Source organism: Martes martes, assembly GCF_963455335.1.
Source record: "Martes martes genome assembly, chromosome: 8".
Lineage (NCBI taxonomy): Eukaryota > Metazoa > Chordata > Mammalia > Carnivora > Mustelidae > Martes > Martes martes.
This window is the reverse complement of record NC_137895.1, coordinates 99,055,097-99,073,216: the sequence shown is the minus strand read 5'-3', so window position 1 is coordinate 99,073,216 and position 18,120 is coordinate 99,055,097.

Here is an 18,120-nt window from a genome sequence, read left to right as displayed (position 1 = left end):
CTGATTGACTAAATATTGACTTCAATTACAGAACGCTTTTAGGAAATCTAACTGTAGAAAAATTTTGAATATGAAAATCACGTATGTAACTTTTTACAAATACAAAGCGTCATCAAAAACGGAAGCACACATAGCTAGTTTTAAGGCTGGGCTGAAGATTCTAGACTCTTTGACCACTTTTATAATACACAAGTATTGCCATTTACCACCTGCACTAAAAGTAAATTCATGGTAGTAAGCTCTACGACTTTGTATATAAATATATGCGTGCATTGTATGTGTAAACACATATCTATAATAGGGAGTAAGAGCATGGGTTTTGATTTTAAATGAGTTTTTTTTAAGGATTTATTTATTTATTTATTTATTGGACAGAGAGAGAGATCGCAAGTAGGCAGAAAGGCAGGCAGAGAGAGAGGCGGAAGCAGGGTCCTTGCTGAGCAGACAGCCCAGTGTGGCTGTTCGATCCCAGGACCCTGAGACCATGACCTGAGCTGAAGGCAGAGGCTTAACCCACTGAGCCACCAGGCGTCCGAGGTTAAATGAGTTTAAGTTAAGTTTAAATGGTTGAGGTGTTTGTGTTTTTTTAAAGATTTTATTTATTTTTTTATTTATTTGAAAGAGAGACAGAGAGAGCAGGCATATAAGCAGAGGGAGGGGCAGAGGGAGACGGACAAGGAGACTCCCCACTGAACAGGGAGCCCGAACCAGGACTGGATCTCACAACCCTGAGATCATTACCAGAGTCAAAGGCAGCCACCTAACCGACTGAGTACCCCTCAATGGTTGAGTTTAAATCTCAACTCTGCATTAGGTTTTGGACACTGGGAAATTCCTTAATATCTCTATGTTTCAGTCAAAACAAAGATAGTATAACCTATCCCACAGGGTTGTTAAGAGCTTTTATGCAAAGATGGTGTTAATGCACTTATCATGGTATGTGGCATGTAATAAGGATTCAGTATGTGATATTTATTATTATTACCATTATCATTAATATTATCAAAATAATATCAAAGCTGGCTAAGAACTTATAGATTAATAACTACTGGCCTTTAAAATAAACACACAAATAAATAAATGTACTGGCTTTATTGTTTTGGACCAACTGGGGGACTAGCTACTATACCCAGCGAGCCCCTGATCAATATAACATTGAAGAACAGATTCATTTGGTTATTAAATTTAAAAATTCAATTTTCTATTAGCAGGAGTGTGACTTAATGGACAAATGACCATTTCTATGGCTTACCACCATGAAGGACTGTGGGCTCTAACTGATGCTATCAGTGCAAGAGCTATGTGGGAAATATTCTTCCAAGGATAGACAGAAAGCATTTTAATCATGTAAACTTTTTTTTTAGCCTTTGACTTAAACAGCATGAGCAGAGGGAGGGGCAGAAGGAGAGAGAATCTCACACAGACTCCCTACTGAGTACAGAGCCCAAGTCAGGGCTTGATCTCACCCCTGAAATAATGAATGGAGCCGAAATCACAACCCTGAGATAATGACCCGAGCTGAAAGCAGGAATTAGACGCTCAACTGACTGAGCCACCCAGGCACCCCTTGATGGCAATTTCTGAGCAACTTTTAATGGTGTTAACTATCTGATTTCTTTTTGTTCATTGTTGTCCATTGCATTCTAAAATGCAAAGCCGGCTTGTAAGGTCTAATTGGACTTGGGTCTCTGTAGGAGGGAGACAGTCAGCAACTCTCCATCCAGTCAGACCCAGCACTCCTGTATCTGCATATCTGTGATTTGGGGTCTGAAGATTTTTCCATTTGGAAGGCAGCACGACTTCTTGGCTAGCAATCTCAGTAGTATAACTCTGTAGCATAGAGTCCAGATGCTACATCAGAAAGACCTTGTTTTGATTCCTTCCTGCCTACTTCCTCGTCACCAGACTTTTGGCAAGTTACTCAACCTCTTTCACAACTTCTGCTTTATCAACTATACAATAAGAAAAAGCTTACCTTAAGGCTTTTTGTGAATAGTCCTTCATTTATATATAAACAAATAATTCTATGGCTACTGTATACTGGGACAAACCACATGGCATTGTCAATATCCACAATTTCATATAATTCAAACAAATAAAAGCCCCTCAATAAATTGTAGCTATTATCCTAATAGACATACTAACTTGCTTGATGAACTCATACTTTAAATACTAATTATACTTTAAATACTAATCATCTAATTTCCCATCTAATTTCCCAAAATTATACATTTTGTTATAACCTGGCTTATTATTGTATAGTTTGGGTAAATCTTAAACTATCTAGCTCAATTACATATTATTGATTGGGCATAACATACTTAAGAATGTTCAAATGGAATTTTATATTTTCTTCCTTGCCTCCCCACAAAATAAAAATCTGTTCTTTTCCCCCGTCTTCTCCACAAATGGTACATCATTCATCCCACTGCCCAGAAGAGAAACTTGACAAACCTCTTGGTTTTCTCCTTTCTTTTCATTCTCCAAATACAACTGACAAAACTGTAAGCTATTTACAAGTGTCCCGTGTGATGATTTCATCTGCCTAGACACAGTGAAAGGATATTCCCCCATCCATCCATTACTTCGTTTGGATTTTTGGGGGGAAGAACATTCAAGTTTTACTTTCCTAGCAAGTTCACTTATATAACATGGTATTACCAACTACAGTCACCATGTCACACACGAGATTCTCAAACCTTCATCATCTCACGTCTGAAAGTTTGTACCCTTGAAAGCTGGGAGAAGTAGCAACCTCTCCCTATCTCCCCTGTGCCCTGGCCCCTGGCAACCACTTTCTACTCTGCTTCTATGAACTCAACCTTTTGTTTTGTTTTGTTTTTAAATAAAGGGTTGTTTAAGGTGTCTAAGTTCTGGATTGGTTAATTTTTTTTATTTTTTCATACCCCAAGTATTTTATTGTTGTTGTTGTTGTACTTTACAGAAACATTATTGTCAAATACGATACATGATGCAGAGAAAAATTTAAATACAAATATTTAGGTAGTAATAGGAACTCTACCCATTCTCACTAATCTTCAGTTGTTACTAATCATGAATTAATCTAACCCTAGCTGCTTTCCCAAAGTTCAACAGATAAATAAAGAAGCTCGCCTTCACAGGAAAGACTCCATTTATCTTTCCAATGTTTCCTGTTTTCTTTTCCTTTCTTTACCTACAGGAATGATAGAGAAAAAAAAAATTGTATCACAATCTCCCACTCTCCCTGGAGGGGTTTATTAAATAACAGTAGATAAACGAAACAATCAAAAACAGTTTCATTTATTTTAAATGGCAATGTTAGGGTAATTACAAATTAAGTCATTCGCCACAGTCAGGTTGTTTAGCTAAAGCATTTCACTTGTCTGTATGTTCTTGCTATTTTCTCCTACTTTGTTAAAATCATATAAATGTTCCCTTTTGTCACTATAAATGGGTTCAATAATATTCTAAAGAGTTCTTCTAGTCCCTTTTAAAAAAGAATTTCTGGGGCGCCTGGGTGGCTCAGTCGTTAAGCGTCTGCCTTCGGCTCAGGTCATGATCCCAGGGTCCTGGGATCGAGTCCCTCATGGGGCTCCCTGCTTGGCGGGAAGCTGCTTCTCCCTCTCCCACTCCCCCTGCTTGTGTTCCCTCTCTCACTGTGTCTCTGTCAAATAAGTAAATAAAATCTTTAAATAAAACAAAATAAAACAGGATTTCTATCTCTGCAGACAAGGCAGGGCCCACATGGGCACTGTTCCTTACCGGATAGGGGCCCTCGGAATCTCCCGTGAGTGCTGAGGGTATGATAAGCACAAGGCGACTGAGATTGAGTCTTCCCTCCACCCTTCCTCACCCCGCCAGTGCTTAGAAGGGCCTGGTGAAGGAAGGTTTTCAAGCATGAAGGAGACGAGGTGTTTGAAGCTTAATTGGTCAGATATGAGAGATGTCTGGCTTCTGGGTTTGGGGAAACCTTGAGTCAAGGATCTTCTTTTCTTTCTATTTCATTCTAGTCTGCTTTTCCTTTCCTCTTGTTTTCTACTTGGAAGGTGATTCTGACCCTGAAGAAGTAAGAGGGACTCTGTATAAAAGAAGGCAAAGACAAAAAGGCAAAAGAAAAGGAAGCAAGATTATGTGCCTCCAAGATTCCTGAAAAAGGCAACAAGGACCTAAGTGTCCTTCTAGGTGGCCCACTGCTCTGAAGGCCCCGGGAGAGGTGTGGGGTTTCAGAGCAGAAGTTACGCCTATAAGTAAAGATGCTGGAATTGACCAAAGCACTATCTTACTTCGTCCTCTTTCTACTCCAGAAGGCGACAGGGACAGATTTGTAGTGGTGTTGGCAGTGACTGTGGATACTGTGATCTGTTTGGCCAGCGAGGAAGGCAGTGGAGGAGGGAGAAGGAGGTTGTAGATCAAGTGACACAGAGCAACTGTGGGGTTCTGTAGTCTCTCTTGCAGTAATTGCCATTGTTTATAATGTTTCTACAGGGAAATGATTCTGTCTGCTGCACAGCTGACCTACAAACCAATGTGAAAAGGACACATTTATAAAGGGAATGTTTTACTTCTGTTAGCAACTACAACCACCAGAGGGCACAGCTGCATTAGAATGACAAAAATAAAAGCAAAACTTTCCTCTAAGCAGGAGAATTGACTCTTAAACTTTTAAAATTCCTGTGGACTTTCGAAATTAAATTATTTTTTGTTGTCATGCTTCTTAAATATGTACTAACAAAAATCTAGGTGTAAGAAAACTCCTTATGCTCTTATTAAATCCACACAAATTTATGATTGAAAAGTTTATAAAATTTAATAATTAGTATGGTTAATGCAATGCATGCCACTTTGCTGAAACTCCATCTCCTCTTGCAAAATGAATATGATAGAATGTACGACATAGGCTCTTGAGTTCAGTATCCTGCTACCACATTTCACTCTCCTCTTTCAGAATTACTACAAGTCTTTATTTACAGGCCCTGCTGTCCTTTGACTTTGCTTGGCCTGAACATTTCCCTATCTCTAAGTAAAGTCTGCTTCTGTTCTCCTTTTGACCAGGGACAATTAAAGTTTTCCCACTTAGGGACAGACAATGGATCAGTGTAAACAATGCAAACACCCGCATCTCACTGAAAAGGAAACCAAACATTAAATTCTCTAGGAAACCCCACAGACTTCCAAGTCGAAAAACTAGTCCCCAATTTGAAAGGGTCTCCTACAGAGAATAAGGAGCTCACAAACTGTTTCAAATATGGTGACTTAAGGGTGGTTTATGCCTTTTTCTTCCCAGTATCCCCTGTTTCATTTATAAAAGTGTCCTGGTTATAAGCTAGTCCTGGCATGGAGTTTTAAGATCAGCAAAGACCTGTGCCTTAGCAGTAGGAATTAGGAAGCAAAGACATTAAAGCCACATACAGCTGTTTCAAAGGCTTCTCCTAGAGGCTTATCTAGGAGTGAAGTTTTGGGGGTTAAACCAAACTTCAGACATGTTCTGATCTCCTTCTGTGACTCAGAGGTCTTAGGGGTTCCCACTACTCCCCACTCTTCCAAAACACCACCTCAAAAAGCAGACTATAAGAAAGGAAATAAAGTGAAAGATTTCATCACCATGAGGATCCTCTGCTATCTGAGAGCACATAAGGTCATTTCAGGGTAGGAGGAGTGAAACTTCTCAAAGAGCCACATTTACTCAGAAAAGCTGGAAGATAGGACAGAAGTTTTGTAACCGTATGACATAATTTGGCTAACATTGTACACTGGGTTATACAAAATGATTCCTCATTGCCAAGTCTCAAGACTAAATTCAGCTGCCAATGTGACTTTGGATGGTTCAGTGTTAACAATAATGAAAAGATGCCACAAAATAGTGAATTTTAAGGAGACCAAGAAATATTCCTCTAAAACATAAAGTATGCTGAGCACAATATGAGAAAGAGCGTGTGTGCGTAGTGGATCAGGTCCAAGAACTAAAGCAGTCCACGGGCTGACATTTGTTGAGATTGGGCTGTTGAAGTGATACTGATGAGAGCATTCTGGCAAGCTGGGGTCCTCGTTCCTTCAGAACAGGACTATCACTAGCATTATTTCAGACTTCATCAAGCCATGACTGGAACAGCGTGTCATAATGGACAGGAATGGGAAAGGCGGAAGAGTACCATCTGTCTCTGGCATATGTGCCGGGGGCACTCGATGTGGGCAAAATGTCTGACGTGGCCTGTCAAAGGTTTAGGAGGTTCCATATGGTTTTCAAGGATTTTGTCCCAGAGAGAAATCCATCCAATTCAATAAGCATCTTTTCTGAGTTTGTTGGGTACTTAGGGCATACAAAAAAATAAAAACTGGGTCCCTGTTCTAATAAGCTAAGTTTTCTAAGCTAAATCATGAGTACAATCCTCAAAATTTTTGCCATATCATCTGCATTTTTATTTACTCAATATTTTTCTAACATCATTATTTACTAAATAATTTTCTACTCTGTCTACCTACTCTGGCCATATCCTAAAGGATATTTGGGAAATCATGGAGTTGATGTTCTAGATATATATTTTAAATACTTATGTGCACATAAATTTCAAATGTACATTTTTAAAAAGACTTTATTTATTTATTTGAGAGAGAGAGAGAAAGCCTGAGAAAGAGAGAGAGAGACAGCAAGAGAGGGGGGAGGGTCAGAGCAGGGAGCCCAATATGGGACTCGAGCCTGGGACTCCAGGATCATGAACTGAGCCGAAGGCAGTTGCTTCACCAACTGAGCCACCCAGGCACCCTCAAATGTGCATTTTTAAATAAACACAATTTTTAAATTTTTATATGTCCTTTTCTTAGACTACCTAAAATAATCTTTGCACCCCACTATGAGAATGACAATAGTAAAGAATACTCAAAGAAAATATTTTATAAGGGCAGAACAGGTCAGATGATAAGAGACACAAAGAAAGTATTACAGGAAATCATAGGAAGAGGAGTTTGGGTATATCAAGGAGGCCTATTTTTTTTAATTTTATTTTTATGTTATTTCATATTTTACCTGTTTTTTTTAATTTCTTTTCAGCATAACAGAATTCATTGTTTATGCACCACACCCAGTACTCCATGCAATCCGTGCCCTCCATAATACCCACCACCTGGCTCCCCCAACCTCCCATCCTCCGCCCCTTCAAAACCCTCAGATTGTTTTTCAGAGTCCATAGTCTCTCATGGTTCATCATTATCCAAGTTTTTATTTAAATTCCACTAAGTTAACATACAGTGTAATTTTATTTATTTTTTTAAATTGTTTTATTATGTTATATTAGTCACCATACAGTACATCATTAGTTTTTGATGTAGTGTTTCATGATTCATTGTTTGAGTATAACACCCAGTGCTCCATGCAATCTGTGCTCTCCTTAACACTCATTAGCAGGTTCACCCATCCCCTTACTCCCCTCCCTTCTATAACCCTCAGTTTGTTTCCCAGAGTCCCTAGTCTCTCATGGTTCATCTCCCTCTCCAATTTCCACCCCCCCCCTTAATTTTTCTCTTCCTTCTCCTAATGTCCTCCATGCTATTCCTTATGTTCCACAAATAAGTGAAACCATATAATTGTCTTTCTCTGCTTGATTTATTTCACTTTGCATAGTCTCAAGGAGGCCTATTTAGAAGATTCTGTATTTGAGGAGATTTTAAAGATATCTAAGTCTGTGATAATTTTTTAACAGTACAGAACGTGGAAAATGATAAGATTTGACAAAGCTCGGTGGTTGGTGAGTGCGCAGATATTCCTGTATTATTCTCTTTACTTCTCTGTATACTTGAAACATTTCACAGCAACAATAATAAAGTGTATCTAGGGTTTGGAAAAGAGAAAAGCATTCCATGTAGAAGAGAAATTAAGAATGAAAGCTCAGAATCCTGGGGGAGCCTCGGTAGCTCAGGTGGTTAAGTGTCAGACTCCTGGGTTCAGCTCAGGTCTTGATCTCAGGGTCCTGAGTCCAAGCCCCATGTTGGGCTCCATGTGGAGCCTACTTAAAAAAAAGAAAAAAGAAAAAAGAAAAGCAAACACAGAATCCTGAAATTCTGGCTGGGTGCTTTAGTCAAAGGTCTAGTCAAAGGTGAGTATTGGGGTCCCTGGGTGGCTCAGTTGGTGGAATGTCTGACTGCGGGTTTCAGTTCATGAGAAGGAGTCCCGAGTTGGGCTCCCAGCTCAGCAGTGCATTAGCTTGTTCTCTCCCTCTGCCCCCCTCCCACTCCTCCCAACCCTCTCCCAGCTCCTGTGCACTGGAGTGTTCTCTTTCTCTGTCTCTCTCTCTAGTAAATAAATCTTAAAAAGAAAGAAAGAAAGAAAGAAAGAAAGAAAGAAAGAAAGAAAGAAAGAAAGAAAGAAAGAAAGAAAAGAAAAGAAAAGAAAAGAAAAGTAAGGTGAGTGCTTGAAAATTAGGATGCTTTCAGATCATACAGACCCTGGTTAAACGGTCCTAAGAGCCTGTGGGTGTGAGAAACCCTTAGAGGATTCTGATAAACAATGTATGATCAGAGCAGCAGATTAGGAACAGAATTCTAGGAGAAATTTGTAAGAAGGGGAGATCCCAGATTTGGAAAGATGTTATAATAGTGATCCAGGTGGAAATACGGTGGTCTACCTAAGTTCTAAAATATCCTGATTTTTCTCCTTATTCTGCCAGCTTGCATTCTATTTTCACTAAGGAATAAAAAAAATCCGGGGTTCCTGGCTGGTTCAGTTGGTAAAGCATATGACTCCTGATCTCAGGGTTGTGAGTTTTTCAGCCCAATGTTGGGTGTGGAGCCTACTTGAAAGGAAGAAAGAGAGAAGGGGGGAGAGAGAGAAAGAGAAAAAAAAAATTCATTCCCACAAGGCAGTCACATCTCCTCCTTCTTTCCCCAGATGGTCTCATCCAACTATACTGAATATCTGGGTTTGTAAATGTTCTCTGTACATGGTCAGACAGTAAATATTTTCGGCTTTGCAGGCCATACAGTCGTTGTTGTAACTACTTAACTCCACTGTAGGGAGGAAAGCAGCCACAACAATACACAATGAGTGGGTGTGGCTATATTCCAATAAAACTCTATTTATAGAAACTGGAATTTAAATTTCAGATAATTTTCAAGTATCATGAAATATTTTTCTCAACACGTAAAAAATGTAAAAACCATTCTTAGTTTTCAGACTATAAAAATTTGGCTTCAGAATAGAGAAATGCAAAATAAAACCACAATGAGATACCACTCCTCACCCCCTACTTGGCTTTATAAAAAGATAATAGCGATTCTTGGCAAAATTGGAACCCTCACACATTACTGGTGAGAATGTAAAATGTCACAGCAGCCTTGGAAAACAGTCTGAAAGGTTAAACATAGAGTTACCCTACAATCCAGAAATTCCACTTCTAGGTATATAAATGAAAACATACATCCACACAAAATATCATACACAAAAGTTCACGGCAGCATTACTCATAACCAAAACGTGGAAACATCCATGCAATAAATTATTTGGTAATAAAAAGAAATGAAGTACTGATATGCTATAATATGGCTGAATCCTGAAAATATGCCAAGCGAAAGAAACCCGTCCTAAAGGACCACATTTCATGATTTCATTTATGTGAAATGCCAGAATAGGAAGATCTATAAAGGAAAAAATAGGATTAGTGATAATTACAGTTAGGGGGGACAGGGGAAGTGACTGCTTATGGGTGTGGGATTTGGGGGGGGTATGATGACTATGTTACAAAATTAATTTGTGGTGATGATAGCGCAACTCAGTAAATATACTAAGAACCAATGAATTGCACTGTATAAGGAGGAATTGTATGGTATGTGAATGTTATCGCAATAAAGCTGTTAAAGAATAAATATTAACACGCTACAGGCTCCTTGGTCCTGCAGGTGGTAGTTTGCCAGCCTCTGCTGTAGAGACCAGATAAACTGGTTCCTCCCAGAAGCTTACTAGGGGATTCAGCTCTTTGAACTTGGAAAATTCAGTTTAGAAGAGCTGGAAGATGACTGTAGTCAGACAGGCCTTTGTTGTTGGGACTTGCTGGTGAGGGGGTCTAGATGTCTTAGAGACGTGTGATGTAAGCAATGAGAAACTCCCGTGAACCTGGTGGTTTGTAATTAAAGCCAGGAACTCAGCCCACATGCTCAGACACACTCAGACTCACGTTCTTTCCAGTACAGGGTTCTTGCATAGACTCAAGGCTGTGAAGACCTTTACTTGGTCCCAGCCAAGCTTCCCAGGGAAACAATTATTTTGTCTATTTCTCTTCTTTTAGAAGAGCTGGCTAGTTAGCTGAAATTCCTCAATCTAAATTTTTCTTCTTAAAAAACATTTTTTTATGGGGCCCCTGGGTGGCTCAGTGGGTTGAGCCTTTGCCTTTGGCTCGGGTCATGATCTCAGGGTCCTGGGAACAAGCCCCACATCGGGCTCTCTGCTCAGAGGGGAACCTGCTCCTCCCCCGCCCCCCCGCCTGTCTCTCTGCTTACTTGTGATCTCTCTCTCTCTCTCTCTCTCTGTGTCAAATAAAGAAATAAAATATTTAAAAAAAAAATTTTTTTTTTTTTAAATGGGAGCCTTACTGGCTCCCCCAGGCTTAGTCGGTGGAGCATGTGACTCTTGATCTTGATGTTGGGTACAGAGATTACTTAAAATAAAATCTTCAAAAAAAAGTAAAATAAAATAAAATGAAAAACTGGTGAAAGCTTGACTGGAGGAGCACTCATTTTAGGAATAATGCTTTTAAGAGCCTAGGAAAGTTGTAATCTAGGACTGCACTGGTCAGAATAAAGACTGTCCCAAATTTTGTAAAGGACAGTCTTAACTACTTCTTTGTACCTTTTGGCTTAAGTCCTTAGAATCTCCCAAATGAGATATTACAAACCTTCTTCAGGAAGGCTAAAAATTTTAGGATTTAAAGCACATAGCAGGGTTTCTGCTTTCAAGAGGTTAGGTTCTCAAATAACTTCCAGGCTCAATTCTGAGATAATTTGTGCTCCATTTCCCCTCTCTCTATGCCTTGCAGGTGGTGATAGCTAATTAAAAAAAAAAAAAAAATGGAAGCGAATCTTTGGTTTTACCATTATGTGTCAAGAGGTCATCTGTAGAAAGAAACGTTTAATATTATGCAGAAAGCACAGCCCTGAGACTCTATGAAGACCTTTGTCTCATTCGCAAATGGATGGATGAACGAACTGCCACCTTTTAGTAATGTAGGCAAGAACGAAGGAATGAATGGAGGAGTTTAGAATTTAACGATATATACGTAAGCAAAAAGAAAAGATTTTCTTTGAGGAGCACAAGATATGAATTTTAATGATGTTAATGGTGTCACTAAAAGAACCAAACAAGGGGCGCCTGGGTGGCTCAGTGGGTTAAGCCTCTGCTTCGGCTTGGGTCGTGGTCTCAGGGTCCTGGGATCGAGCCCCACATCAGGCTCTCTGCTCGGCAGCGGGCCTGCTTCCCCTTCACTCTCTGCCTGCCTCTCTGCCTACTTGTTATCTGTCAAATAAATAAAATCTTAAAAAAAAAAAAAAAGAACCAAACAAGTCCATGATCATTTAAAACACAAAGGAAGAGTCTAAATGAATGCTTCAATCTCCTACAGAATGAACTAGAAAGAAAACGTTGACAAAGATACATTTCCAATCTAGTTCTGGAGCTCAAATAATGTTCATATATGAGAACAACATTTTTATTAAGAAAAATGATAAAAAAAATTTGCTGGAGTTCATAGTTCAGCATTAGCAAAACTGGTTACTATAATTATTCCAGCAACTAGTCACTGAGCATCAACCATGTGCTAGTCACTGTAAAGAATAAGACAACCCCGTGTCCGCCTTCAAGAAGCTTAATATATAGCAAAGGGAAGAAGTTAGACACAGAAATAATTATAAGGTGGTTGATAATAAATGACCAGGAGGTATGAAGTTTTGTGAGTTATCAGGAGAAAAGGCTTTTCTCTTACTGAAATAATCAGTAAAGTTTTCATGAAGGAAGCGGCATTTGAGAAGAGAAACAGTACCATTTTCTCATGGTCTGGGATATGAGAGAAGAGCACTTGGTACAGGAACGACAAAGTACAGAAGTGGGAAAGCAGGAGTGGTTTTTGGCAAACTGAACAGCTATTTTGCCAGAGTGTAAACTACTATCTATATATTTTTATTTTATTTTTTTAAAGATTTTATTTATTTATTTGGCACAGAGACAGAGAGAGTACAAGCAGGGGGAGGGGCAGGCAGAGGAAGAGGGAGAAGCAGACTCCCTGCTGAGCAAGGAGCCCCGTGTGGGACTGGATCCGAGGAACCTGGATCATAATGTTAGCGGAAGGCAGATGCTTTACTGACTGAGCCACCCAGGAGTCCCTATATATGTATATATATATTTTTTTAGAAGGAAGGACAGTAGGAAAATACAACTGGAAGAGCAGGTAGGAATCAGACTACGAAGGGCTTTTCATTCATTCATTCACTCATTCAACAAACATTCACTGAGCACCTGTGTCTAGCATTGTGCTAAACACATTGGCAAAAAAAATCCGAGAGGAGACTTGGATGCTATAAGCCCATCAACTGTGTATTTGTTGACTTTCACAACTAGAGGCCTAACCATTCCTTTGCTAAAATGAAGTCACATTATTAGTCTGCTCCCCAAGTTTCATATGGAATTAGTCCAATTTATCAACAGTGGTGGTCTGAATCTATGTAAAGAGAAATGCCTTTTTCTCTGTCTCACAGGGGTTCAAAAGTAATTTTGAAGAAGAAAGAAACACATTTGCAACCAATTATATTTTCAAGTTACACTCTAGTTTCAAGGAACTAGGTCAAATTCCTTAGCAGGTTTGGAAGGATTTAACCTGCTCCTTTCTGGGAATAGTGACTATTCCACATGAGGTTGGGAGGTTGGTCCTGCTCAGTTTGTCCCAGAGAGGGTGGTAGCATAATCATGCCTCCATGGTTGACCCACCCAACGGGTCACATTTGGGTTTTATGCACAGGAAGCTACTGCTGAAGAATTCCAAAGACAAATTCTTGCAGCTGATTTCAGTCTCAAACATGATTAGAATATCAGTCTGTAAACTGAAGGTAGGCACACACTGAAGATCCGCTGAAACTGTAGGAACTCAGATTTTAAAGCCGCGAACATGGACATGCTGGCTAGTAAAATAAAGAGGGTGTGGCTACATTTAAATACTTTTCAAAGAAAATGTGAAATAATGAAATGTTAAGAATAGAAATGGAAGTAACCGAAATGCAGAGCAATTATACAGATGACAATGAAAATGAAATGTAAGAACGCTTCAGAGAAAAGGCTATAGTAAAAGATTATCATTAATTCAAGGGACTGTAATGAGACTTCCCAGGGTGAGTGTGAATTGGGTGTAAGGTGGGGTTAGGGGCTTAAAAAGCTTTCTCAGTTTGAAGCCAGAATGGTGGAATTCCTTGTCCTCGGGATATTCTCCCAGGCCTGATATTAAACACTGCAGGAACCGCTGCCGAAGTTGTGTTTGTACTCAGGCAGCAGCACTGCATGGAAGTCCTACACAACACATCCGGGCCTTGAATGGCCTCACGTTTCTACCCACACTTTCCTACTTAGCACTTCCGTGTTAGTGTTCCAATAATTCAGTAGGGAGAACACCTAATCACTGTCCTTTCACCCCCTCAACCTGAAATCCATGTCGGGCCAGCGCAGTTAAGAAAACGGCCTGGTTTTGATCCCCCAGACAAAATCAAATTCCTGGCCAGTTGACACTCTTGGAAAGGAAGACAGCAGAAACACCTTTCCTTTAATTCAGCCAATCAGTGCATATGTCGGAGTGCCTACTAGATTCCTAGCATTGTGCTTGATGCTATTAGGGAGAGACGTGTCGGAGGGTAATAGTCAGGAATACATGATCCGCACAGTTAAATAAAGAGCGTACAAGACCATACATGATTAGCTGTTATCTCTCCCCTTCGTATGGCCTGTGTGCTAAGAAGGCGCCCTTGTCAAACTGCCTCGCTACCATGGTGACAGTTACTAAGAAATGCACAGATCCACATCTGAACTGGTTAGAGAGTTCTACTAGTTGTTGTTATTATTTTTAAATATGTAGTTTCTCCACTCAGATGAATGGTTCTTAATGGTGGTCTCCAATTTTCTCAATGGGTTCTCTCTGAGTCTTTCTTTCCTTTCTGGTCTATATTCTTTCCTTGAAGAAAACCAAACCAAAAGCATGTGGTCCCATCTGTGCTGACCCTGACCAGTTTGGGAGCTGTCCCCCTGCTCTGGATCAGGCTTCAATTCTTCCTGCATTGTTTGCAAGGACCTCAAGTGTCCCAGGTTTCTAAGTTCATCCAATCTGCTAATATCAGGAATATTCCCCAAGGTTAAGGAAAAAATCCTTGATCATGGTTCCCGTCTTCTCTGTGTCCCCTCCTCTCATTTATTCCCCAAGCACCATTATACATACGGGATTGTTTATTACAGACTTTTAATGAAAGCCGAGGAATAACAGAGGAGGTAGTAAAATACAGCATAGGACAGGAAATATAAGTACCTGAAAGTTCTTTGGCCATTTTCAACACAAGGAATTTCTGTTTTTTTCTTCTCAGGGCCTGCTTGCTGCCATTTTGCTCAGACTTCCTTCTCCATCGCTTTCCTGAGCTCTTCAGGTCCAACCTCTGAAATTCTATTATTCTGAGCAATGTAATTCTCATTGTCAAACCTCCTTCCATATGAATCGACCACACCAAAAGGCCAACCTTTTATATTCTTTCTCAAGCAAAAGCTCCATTTACCCAAGAAGTGAATTTTGCCCTTCCCCTAGAATGTAAAAGAACTATTTTAAAAGTCACTTATTATTTTTCCCTGTTCACATGCTTTTTGGCTTAACTTTCCCATTTGATCTATATTTAAGGTACTGTTTTTCTTGAGACTATCTGAAGGACAGATGTAAAGTCAAAGTTTCAGAATCATTTTTGCATTGTGCATAAGCCATCCATAGGTTTGGGAGATTTCTAGTTCTTTTTTTTCTTTTTCTTTTTTTTTTTTTACTTCATTTTCTAGTAAGTAATTCCTCAAAGATTCAGAAAAGCTATGGAATGACTTGTGAGTTTCTGATAGTCCTATAAGAGATAAGATAAAGAATAAAAATGGCCTCCTTGTTGAAAACACCCTACCGTATCTGGCATCCACAGACCGGGAATGAGGCACCCAGCACAATTTTCATAAAAGAAACCTTGCTATATTCAGTCACAGGAGGAGATGCTTAGGCAGTGACCACAACTTTGCTTTAAGGATAAGAATCTTATCTCTGACTACAGAAGTTTCCAAAGGTGCTGACTACGGGCATCTCTGAGGTAGCCCCAAGTTACATCTGAATGGTGTCTCCAAAGGAAGGTAACATACGACAGTAAGTTCAGCTTCTTGTGAAGATGGATAGTTCCCTTTGGACAGATCTCAATTTATATATCTCCATATACACCTCCATAAGGCTGTTATGTTTTATGCTGAGCACTGGATTAGGTACCTTGAAGATGTGAGAAAACAATAAAACAAAATCAAGATCCTATAGGAACTTAGAATTCAGAGAGTGAGAAAAGTCTTACTATACAGAAGTAAAAATTACGGGATGAAAAACAAAGTAGAATTGATTCAGAGTTTTAGAATTTTAGAACTATAAGTGTTTTAAAAATCATTCACTTGGGACGCCTGGATGGCTCAGTTGGTTGGGCCGCTGCCTTTGACTCAGGTCATGATCCCAGGTTCCTGGGATCGAGTCCCACATCGGGCTCCTTGCTCAGCAGGGAGCCTGCTTCTCTCGCTGCCTCTGCCTGCCTCTCTGCCTGCTTGTGTGTACTCTCTCTCTGACAAATAAATAAATAAAATCTTTAAAAAAAAGAAATCATTCACTGATTTGCAGAAAAGAAAACTGGAGCTCAGAAGTGCTTGTAGTTTGCCTGAAGTCACACAATGAATTAGTGACAGAGCCCACAGATATTAAGAGGTTTGTCTACCTCACCACATGCAACAACTAGTAAGCATCAATTCGATGCAAGGAAATACAGTGCTTAAGATAACACATGCAAAATGCCTAACACAGAGGTGCCAAGGTGGCTCATTCAGGTGAGTGTCCAACTCCTGATTTCAGCTCAGGTCATGATCTCAGGGTCATGGGACTGAGTCCTGCATCAAGCTCTGCGCTTCGTGGAGTCTGCCTGAGATTCTCTCCCTCTGCCCCTCCCTCCACTCACGCTTGCGCTCTCTCTCTCTAAAAACAAATAAATAAAAATTTTAAATGCCTACCACAACATCTGGGACAATCAGCTGTCACTGTTAAAATAATCATCATCTCATCATCACCATTATCATCATGGCTAAGAGCACAGTTTCTGGTATTAGCCAGACCCTGATGTGAGTCCCAGTTCTGTCACTTGGTGTAAATGTAAATAACCTACTTACCTTACCTAAGCCACAGTTTCTTAATCTATAAAATGGGAATAAAAATAGTGTCTACCTAATAGGACACATACTTCAATGTATATACTTAAACACATATGCTGCAACTGTTCAAATATTAGCTGTTCCATAGTATTCATTAACCTATATAAGCACACTGAGTCAATTAAGAATATAGACGGGGGCACCTGGGTGGCTCAGCAGGTTAAGCCTCTGCCTTCAGCTCAGGTCAAGATCTCAGGGTCCTGGGATCAAGCCCCGCATCGGGCTCTCTGCTCAGCAGGGAGCCTGCTTCCCCCTTTCTCTCTGCCTGCCTCTCTGCCTACTTGTGATCTCTCTGTCAAATAAATTTTTAAAAAATCTTAAAAAAATAAAAGAATACAGACACATAGAGCATTGGTGAAATTTCTCTTTGCTTAGCCTAAATGAAAGCCAGAAAGTTAACACGTACTGAGCTTTCACTGTATACAGATATCAGCACATGGGAAGATGGAATGACAAAAACAGAAGAGATGCTATTTGCAATGTTATAACACAGAAACTATTACTCTCAACAAGTATACACCAATTACTTACACAACAATGAGTAAGACTGAGTTTGTGCTTTCAAGGAGCTTGCAATCTAGTGGAGGAAGAAAGCAGGCTGTTCCGATATGGAGTGGTACAGACGGAGCAGAGCCAGAGCTTAAAGCTACGGCGGCTCGCAGGACGGCATCCTATCTGGTAATGGTGGAGGTAGGGAAGGGAGTGTCAGAGAAGGTTTCTCAAATAAAAGAATAAGAAGTTGGCTAAAGATGAGAAGAGTCAGAATGAGCCTGAAGCCACCAACCAGCTGTGGTGGGTGCTCTGAACTGGTTCTCAACATCCACTCTAAATCTCTAGGTGTGTCTTTGGATCCTGCAGGGGTTGAAGAAGGGAAAAGCACATTTCCTCCATCTCCCTGCAGTGAGGATTCTGCTTTAGCCAATGAGAAGCACTCGAAAGATGGACCCAAGGCTGGAGCCATGCGCTTTGTTTCTGCTGCAAACTCACCTGTGGACCCATTGGGCTTTCCTGTAGCCATTATTTCAGTGTCCAGGTACTAACTCCCTAGGCGTTGAGAGGTCGTCCCAGGGCCAGTGGGGCTTCCTGACCTTGGATCACAGCTACAGGGGCATGTCTTTGAAATCTACAGCACCAGTGGAGTCCACTGATCACCACCTTTCTGCTTACTGCTGAGGTAGCAGCTCCCCCCGGTAGGCCAGAACAGCAGTCTCGTCCTGGGATTCATTCCTGGAGACCCCATAAGGGACCCAACCACTCTATCCAATGATTTGCTAAGCTCCTGATTTCCTGTATTAAATCCCTTTTTGCTTAAAATGGCGTGAGTGGTTCCCACTTCTTGCACCTAACATATCAACAAAACACGAAAATGTACAACGGGCCATGAATAATAGAGCTTGTGGGGGTTCGTAAACTTCTGTAGTGGGCCAAGATAGTAAATACGTTAAGCGCTGTGGGCCACTTGTGATCTTCACCTCCCCTCCCTTCCCCTCCTCTGTGCTAACTGTATTCACATTGCTGTGCAGCCACCTCCAGACATCCCCATTTTGCAAAACTGAAACTCTACGCTTCTTAAATAGTCAGTCCCCATTCTTCTCCCCTTCCCCTCCTCTCCTGGCCCCTGACAACCACCATTCTATTCTCTGTCCCCATAAATCTGA